Here is an 8390-nt window from a genome sequence, read left to right on the forward strand (position 1 = left end):
GAGGCAGATCGGTCCCGTGGGCATGGTGGACGAGGCGACCGGCAAGAGCAACAACGAAGGCACAGAGAACGTGCCGACAGCAGTTCCGGGACTTCCACAAGCAGGGGGAGTCAAGGCGGTGCCGGAGGCCGGCAAGACAAATCTGCAACAGAATGTTGGTACTGTGGCAAGAAGGGCCATAGAGAAAGTGAGTGCTGGAGAAAGCGCGCCGATTGGGACAAATCCGGATCCGGCAAGGATGGCCGGCAAAGCTCGCACTACGCGAAGGGATCGGGAGGATCCAAGAACGGTAACGGGCTAGCCTTGGTGATGAAGCATGAGGCGAACTCGATGAAGAAGACCACTTCCAAATTGGAGGAAGTGTGGTATGTTGATTCTGGTGCGTCGAACCACATGATGAGCCACAAAGAGTGGTTCTCCTTTTTGGAGAAACCGGATCAACCAGGAGTAGTCAAAACCGGAGACGACACTCCTCACCCAATCGTGCACGTCGGAGAAGTCCCTTTGAGCCACGTCGGACAGAAAGGGAAGTTGATGAACATATTACACGTTCCGACAATCACGAAGAACCTTGTGTCAGTCGGACAGATCGTCGACCAGGGGATACAAGTGCGGTTTACACACCTTGGGTGCTTCATCGAGGAAGAGGGCCAGATTATTGCGCAAGGGCGTAGAGACGGGAGGATGTTTATCCTTGACACCAATGACGTTGGCACCGCTCTGTTTGCAAAAGGACAGAAGGTCGAATCGGACATCGACCTGTGGCACAAGCGGATAGGCCACGTCAATTACCGGAGGCTTCAAGACCTGCAAACGAAACAAGTTGTGAAGTATGTGAAGCCTGCCAACTCAGGAAGCAACACCGGCTTCCAATCCCTACCAAACGTAACCAGAGCTATAATAAGCTCGACCTAATCCATTCGAATGTGTGGGGACCGGCACAGAATGTTAGTCTTGGCGGGAGTCGATATTTCGTCTCCTTCATCGACGACTATATGCGGCATACATGGATGTACCTCATTGAGCGAAAGAGTGAAGTCTTTGAGTGTTTCTGGAGTCTCCAAAGCATGGTGGAATGGGAATCGGAGAGGAAGATCAAATGCCTGCGGTCGGATGGCGGGAAAGAATACTTTTCCGACCAATTCAACAGTTATCTACAGTAAACGGGAATTCGGCGAGAGTTCAGCTGCAGATACACACCGCAACAGAACGGTGTTGTCGAGAGGAAGAACCGATCGCTTATTGATGCGGCAAGGGCAATGCTGGAGGAAAAGAGCATTCCCAAATTCTACTGGGCAGAGGCAGTCCAAACAGTTGTCTACATCCAGAACCGGATCGGTGAGAAGGTGTCAGCTCACGAGCTGTATTTCGGGCAGAAGCCGAATTTGAGACACCTTAAGATCTTCGGTAGCATTGCATATGTGCATATACCGGATGAGAAGCGGAGGAAGCTGGATGCAAAATCGAAAAAATGCATCCTAGTTGGCTATGCTCAAGAACAAAAGGGTTATAAGTGTCATGATATGGCAAGACTCGAACCCATGACCTTAGGTTATATGGGTTGAGCTCTTGACCATTAGACCATCTATTGTAATACGTAGGATATTATTTCATTTACATTTTATTATAGGAAATTAGTGTATATTCCAGATTTCTCTAGAACATTCTAGAAGCTTCAGGATTACTCCTGAAAACACTATAAAAGAGGGCACTAGGCATTATGTTGAACCAAATTGGTTCAACGCCAGTCTTAAGCCTTTTAGCCATCATTGTATATTCTCTTCATATAATACATATCTTTCTTATCATCACTCTCTCTCTCTCTCGATCTCTCTCTTTCTCTCCGTCTCGCTCACTCCTTCCTTCTCTCGAAGAAGTTCTACACCTCTCATAGTACTAATCCTTCATTTAGTACTAATTCCTTCTCTGTCTCAGTACTGTTCCTGATAGTCTGAACCAATTTTCCTACCTTCTATCTCTCTCATTTCCTACTAATCTCTTATTCCTCTTTTCTTTCATCCCATGGCCACTGTTAGCGCTGAAGAATATCAATCTGTTTTCTCGGAATTTCAATGCTTGAAAGAGAAGTTCCATGCTTTGGAACAAGAAAACCAACGGTTGCTGGGGGATCTTCAGCAAATCTCCTTAGAAAAGTAGCAAACACAACAATAGCATGGGGAACTTGCGTTGCGCGTGCAACAACTCGAAGCAACCATCGTAGCAATGCAACAACAAGGGCCCGGAACACAAGGGATTCATAAAGAACCCAAGATTGGCCTTCCCATGAAGTTCGATGGAACGCGATCGCAGTTTAGAGGGTTCCTTAACCAGGTACGATTAGTTATCCAAATGCATCCTTCCCGATATCCCACAGATGCATCATGAGTGGGTTTAGTAGGCACTTTGTTAAGTGGCTCAGCGTTGTCATGGTTCGCTCCACTATTAGAAAAGGAATCTCCGTTACTCAACAATTTTGAAGAGTTTCTAGGTGAGTTTAAAGCATGTTTTGGAGATACTGACAGCATCAGGACCGCCATCAACAAAATTCGGCGATTACGCCAAGGTGACCGTCCAGCCTCCGCATACGCTGCAGATTTTCGCCTACTCGCCGCCGATATCCCTTGGGATGATCAAGCGTTGATGGAGCAATTCCGTTATGGTTTACGCAACGACGTCAAGGATTTACTCTTGACCTTCCCTGAAGAGCCAAAGTCCTTAACAGAAGCAATCAGTCGCGCGGTGTGATGTGACAACCGCCTCTTTGAGCGACGTTTGGAAAGACAGCTACAGATGCCGAGGCCAAGATCAGAGCCCACCTACGCCTCAATGGTAGCAAGACCTTTTCCGAGGGAGTCATATAATGTGCCTCCAGCGAATACTCCGACTCCGATGGAGATTGACACTACACGTCGTCGAGGGCCATTATCCGAAGAAGAAAAGCAGCGACACCGTACAAATCGACTATGTCTTTACTGCGGTGGACCAGGACATATCGCAATAAATTGCCCCCATAGGCCAAGAAGACAGGTAAACCAAATAGTCGCTAGTTCTAATTGTACTAAACCCGAGCCTATTTCCGTAGGGATATCTGATAGTTCTAATAGTACTAATAGCCTAGATCTAGCAAACAAATTTGATGTCCTTAGTCAGTTAGAAGAAGAGTTAAACGACTAAGTCCAGCCAAAATAGGAGCCGTTTGGTTGGACAGCCCTAGATCTGTGCAGCCCATTAGTGGTTCCATTCCCTCTAAGCAAGTTAGTGATGTGTTCGTAGCCCAAGTAATAGTTAGTACTAAAAGTACCCCTGCAGTACATCTCCTAGCACTCCTAGATTCCGGAGCTAACTCTTGCTTTATGGATAAGAAATTTGCTCAAGCTCATAAGATATCCCTAAGAAAACTCCAGTGTCCAGCATCTGTAGTAGTCATTGATGGACGTCCCATTGCTTCCGGAAATATCATAGAAGAGTCAGAGCCCATTAATATTGTCCTAGATAACTTAGCATGTGTAGTATCATTTAATATTATTAGTATCCCAGAACATCCTATAGTTTTAGGATTACCGTGGTTCGAGTTACCTAACCCAGACATAGATTGGAGAACAAGAGAAATCCGATGTCGACAAACCCAAGGAACAACTCAGAAGATGGCAACCATTTCGCTACGTCAGTTGCGTAAAGAAGGGCGCGAGGAGGAAATGTTCCTCTTTGCAATATCAATAAACCCCTCCAGCACCACTAAAGAAGAATCCACCGTTCAACTTCCTGAGACGTATCGTCATTACGCCGATGTGTTCGATAAAGTACAAGCCAACACACTTCCTCATCATCGACCGTACGATTGCCCCATCGATTTACAACCGGGAAAAGAGCCGCCATGGGGACCGATCTACAGTTTGTCACCAACCGAGCTGGAAGTCTTTCGGGCCTATATCGAGGAGAATTTGGAAAATGGTTTCATTCGACATTCGAAATCTCCAGCCGGCACGCCCATTTTCTTCGTCAAGAAAAAAAGATGGATCGCTTCGTCTCGTTGTAGATTACCGTGGCTTGAATAAGGTTACAATCAGGAATAGGTATGCTCTTCCCCTTATCTCAAGTCTTTTAGAACGGATCAATGGTGCCAGGTTCTTCACGAAGATCGACTTACGGGGAGCATATAACCTCATACGGATCCGACTAGGAGACGAATGGAAGACCGCGTTTCGCACTAGATATGGGCACTTTGAGTATACGGTCATGCCGTTCAGCCTCACTAATGCGCCGACAGTCTTCCAGCACATGGCTAATGATATATTCCGAGATCTATTGGATGATTGTTTGATCATCTATTTGGATGATCTACTGGTTTATTCAAAGACCCAAGAAGAACATGATTCTCATGTACTATTAGTACTAAAACGACTTCGAGAACATGGTCTGTATGTAAAGCTGGAAAAATGTAGTTTCGGGTGCAACCAAGTGGAATTTCTCGGCTACATCATTTCGTCAGAAGGCATCTCCATGGACCCAGCTAAGGTCAAAACGGTGGTAGAATGGCAGACTCCGCATTCGGTGCGGGATGTGCAATGCTTCCTAGGCTTTGCCAATTTTTACCGGAAGTTCATACAAGATTACTCAAAGATCGTTCTACCTCTCACACAACTTACCAGGAAGGGACAACTGTTCATCTGGTCTGAAGAAACGGACATGGCTTGTGAGAGTCTTAAAAAGGTATTTACATCGGCTGCAATTCTAGCTCATGTAGATCCGGAAAAAGCATTCATTATCGAAGCTGACGCATCGAAGTTTGCATTGGGGAGCATTTTGTCACAACAGGGGAATGATGAGAAGCTACATCTTGTGGCTTAACACTCACGCAAGTTTGACGCCGCCGAAATTAACTACGAAATTCATGATAAGGAGCTATTGGCAATAGTGGATTCTTTTATGCAATGGAGGCATTTTCTGGAGGGATCCTCTCATCCAGTCACCGTATTTAGTGATCACAAAGAATCTTGCCTACTTTCAGGATGCTCGTGTGTTGAATCGACGTCAAGCTCGGTGGGCCCACTTCCTCACGTGTTTCGAGTTCAAAATTACATATCGTCCGGGGAAGCACCAAGGGAAGTCAGATGCATTATCACGACGTTCGTATCTAGCACCCCGTCCCGGCGAGCCAACTTTCGATAACCAAAAACAAGTCATCTTGGGACCGGCATGACTACAAGCAACACAGATCTTTGACGTGCCCGTGGATTCCCGCGTTATCGATACCATACGTGAAGACTTGAAGACAGATGCATTCGCCCAAGCTATACTAGCACAAATTGATCCCTCTCGAGCGTCGTGTTCACAGTCGCAACCACTAGGTACAGACTATCGGCAATTCAAATACCATGATGGATTACTCTACTTTAAAGAACTTTTGTATGTTCCTAATGGTTCTTGCCGCCTTCGAGTAGTTCAAAACTGCCATGACACATATACAGCTGGGCATTTTGGTAGTACTAAAACATTACATTTAGTACAACGATCATTCTTGTGGCCTTGTATGCGACAATTTGTCGAGCATTTTGTTCGGACTTGTGATACATGTTGCAGAGCGAAAATGCCAAGGCATCATCCATATGGTTTATTAGAACCATTACCAATTCCAAGCAAGCCGTGGCAATCCATTGCTCTAGACTTCATCACAGATCTTCCAGTCTCTAAGGGGTTCAATGCGATTCTAACGATGGTCGATCGATACACGAAGATGGCTCATTTCTTGCCATGTACTAAGGAGATCTCCAGTGAAGACACTGCCGAAATTGTCATACGTGAAGTATGTCGGCATCATGGACTTCCCGATAGTATCATCAGCGACCGTGGACCCCAGTTCGTGTCAAAATTCTGGAAGCACCTTTTTAACATGCTCAAGGTCTCTTGTAACCTCTCCTCCGGCTACCACCCACAAACCGACGGCCAAGTTGAACGAACAAATCAAACGCTGGAGCAGTATCTGCGGTGCTTTCTCAGTTATCATCAGGACGACCAGGCAGATATTCTCCACTTCGCCGAATTTGCCTATAACAACTCTATCCACGCATCCACTAAAGTTACGCCATTTTATGCTTATACGGGATGTCACCCCCGGTGGAGTGTACTTGAAACCCCAGAGGTGTTCACAAATCCGTGCGCGGAGGATCGTTTGGAGCGGCTACACAAGATACAAGCGGATTTATCTACTCATCTCCAACAAGCTCAACAAACACACAAGGTCTACGCGGATCGTCATTGACTTCCATCAAGTTTTAATATTGGAGATCGGGTATGGCTGCTACGACGACACATCAAGACTACTCGCCCATGTGAGAAGTTGGATTATCGGCGATTAGGTCCTTTCCGTATTATTGGACAAATTAATGATGTCGCTTTTCGTCTCAATCTACCTCCTCAACTTCGGATACATCCGGTGTTTCATAGTTCTCTCCTTGAACCCTACCACGAGAGCACCATCCCAGGACGTCTTATCCAACCTCCACCCCCGATCGAGCTTAAAGATGGGCCGGAGTACGAGGTTGCCGCCATCCTTGATTCCAAGATTGTTCGCAACAAGCTCTACTATCTAGTCGATTGGCTAGGCTATAGTCCCAACGAACGTACTTGGGAACCGATCAAGAATGTGACCAATGCTCGTGCTCTTCTTGAAGACTTCCATCGTCAATATCCACACAAACCGGGTCCTTAATCCAAGATGACTCGTGACACTCGTCGTTTTAAAGGGGGGATAGTGTCATGATATGGCAAGACTTGAACCCATGACCTTAGGTTATATGGGTCGAGCTCTTGACCATTAGACCATCTATTGTAATACGTAGGATATTATTTTCATTTACATTTTATTATAGGAAATTAGTGTATATTCCAGATTTCTCTGGAACATTCTAGAAGCTTCAGGATTACTCCTGAAAACACTATAAAAGAGGGCACTAGGCATTATGTTGAACCAAATTGGTTCAACGCCAGTCTTAAGCCTTTTAGCCACCATTGTATATTCTCTTCATATAATACATATCTTTCTTATCATCACTCTCTCTCTCTCTCGATCTCTCTCTTTCTCTCCGTCTCGCTCACTCCTTCCTTCTCTCGAAGAAGTTCTACACCTCTCATAGTACTAATCCTTCGTTTAGTACTAATTCCTTCTCTGTCTCAGTACTGTTCCTGACAATAAGTGTTAAAACCCCCGAACAAAGGAGGTCTGAGTTAGTCGAGATGTCGAGTTCGATGAATCGGCATCGTGGTACTCCTTAGCGGCTCCGACTTCCGAATCCAACCCGATGCCGGAGGATGAGGCTAGTGCCCCTGAACCGGCCCAGGCAGATGATGATGAAGCGTGGACTCAGGATGAGAGTCCGGAATCGTTTTGGTTGAGTGGGTCGAACGAGAGACTGAGTCAATCTGACCAGTCCGATGAGGAACCGACGAGTAGTGGAGACTCTGTCGTGCACTCCCCGCGCAAGGAACCGATGAGACGGTTCACGCGCAAAGAGAAGGGGAAGAAGAAGATGCCGGAATTCGAAACCGGCAACGATGAGTCGGATCGGTGTGTGTCCGACTCCGTCAAGAATAATGGCGGATCTTCGGCAACGAAGACCAATCCGGCCAAGAAAGGCCTAAAATCGGGTAACGATGAGTTACGTCAGTCTATCCGCAAGAAGGATCCTGTCAAATGGTACGGGTACAATGAGTACATGGCGCATCACTACGCATACATGACTAAGGTGGCGGAAGTGCATGAGCCAGGGAGCTACGCAGAAGCGGCAAAGGACGCAAATTGGCGTGCCGCTATGGACGAAGAAATGCGGGCACTCGCTGCCAACGAGACATGGGACCTGGTTGACCCTCCTCGTCACTGTAAACCGATCAGATGCAAGTGGGTGTACAAAGTAAAGTACAACGCCGACGGTTCAGTTAACCGGTACAAGGCCCAGTTAGTGGCGAAGGGATATGCGTAGACCCACGGAATCGACTACGACGAGACCTTCACTCCTGTAGCGAAGATGACGACGGTTCGAGTGGTGCTGGCGGTTGTTGCGGTAAGGGGGTGGCATCTTCATCAAATGGATGTGAAGAATGCATTTCTTCAAGGTGATCTTGAAGAAGAAGTCTTTATGACTCAGCCTCCCGATTTTCAATCGGAAATGAACAAGTCAGCGGTATGCCGACTGAAGAAGTCGTTGTACGGCCTGAAGCAAGCCCCTCGAGCTTGGAATGCGAAGATCACGCACAGGTTGCGTAAGATGGGGTTTGTGGCCTCAAAATCGGACTCTTCATTGTTCATCCGGCAAGGCTCAGTCAGACCGGTATGTATACTGTTGTATGTTGATGATCTAGTCATCACCGGACCAGGAGTTCCAGAAATCAACCGC

The sequence above is a fragment of the Azolla caroliniana genome, unplaced genomic scaffold (genome assembly GCF_043228905.1).
Source record: "Azolla caroliniana isolate FFs.n. ecotype wild unplaced genomic scaffold, voAzoCaro1.0.p SCAF_17, whole genome shotgun sequence".
NCBI lineage: Eukaryota > Viridiplantae > Streptophyta > Polypodiopsida > Salviniales > Salviniaceae > Azolla > Azolla caroliniana.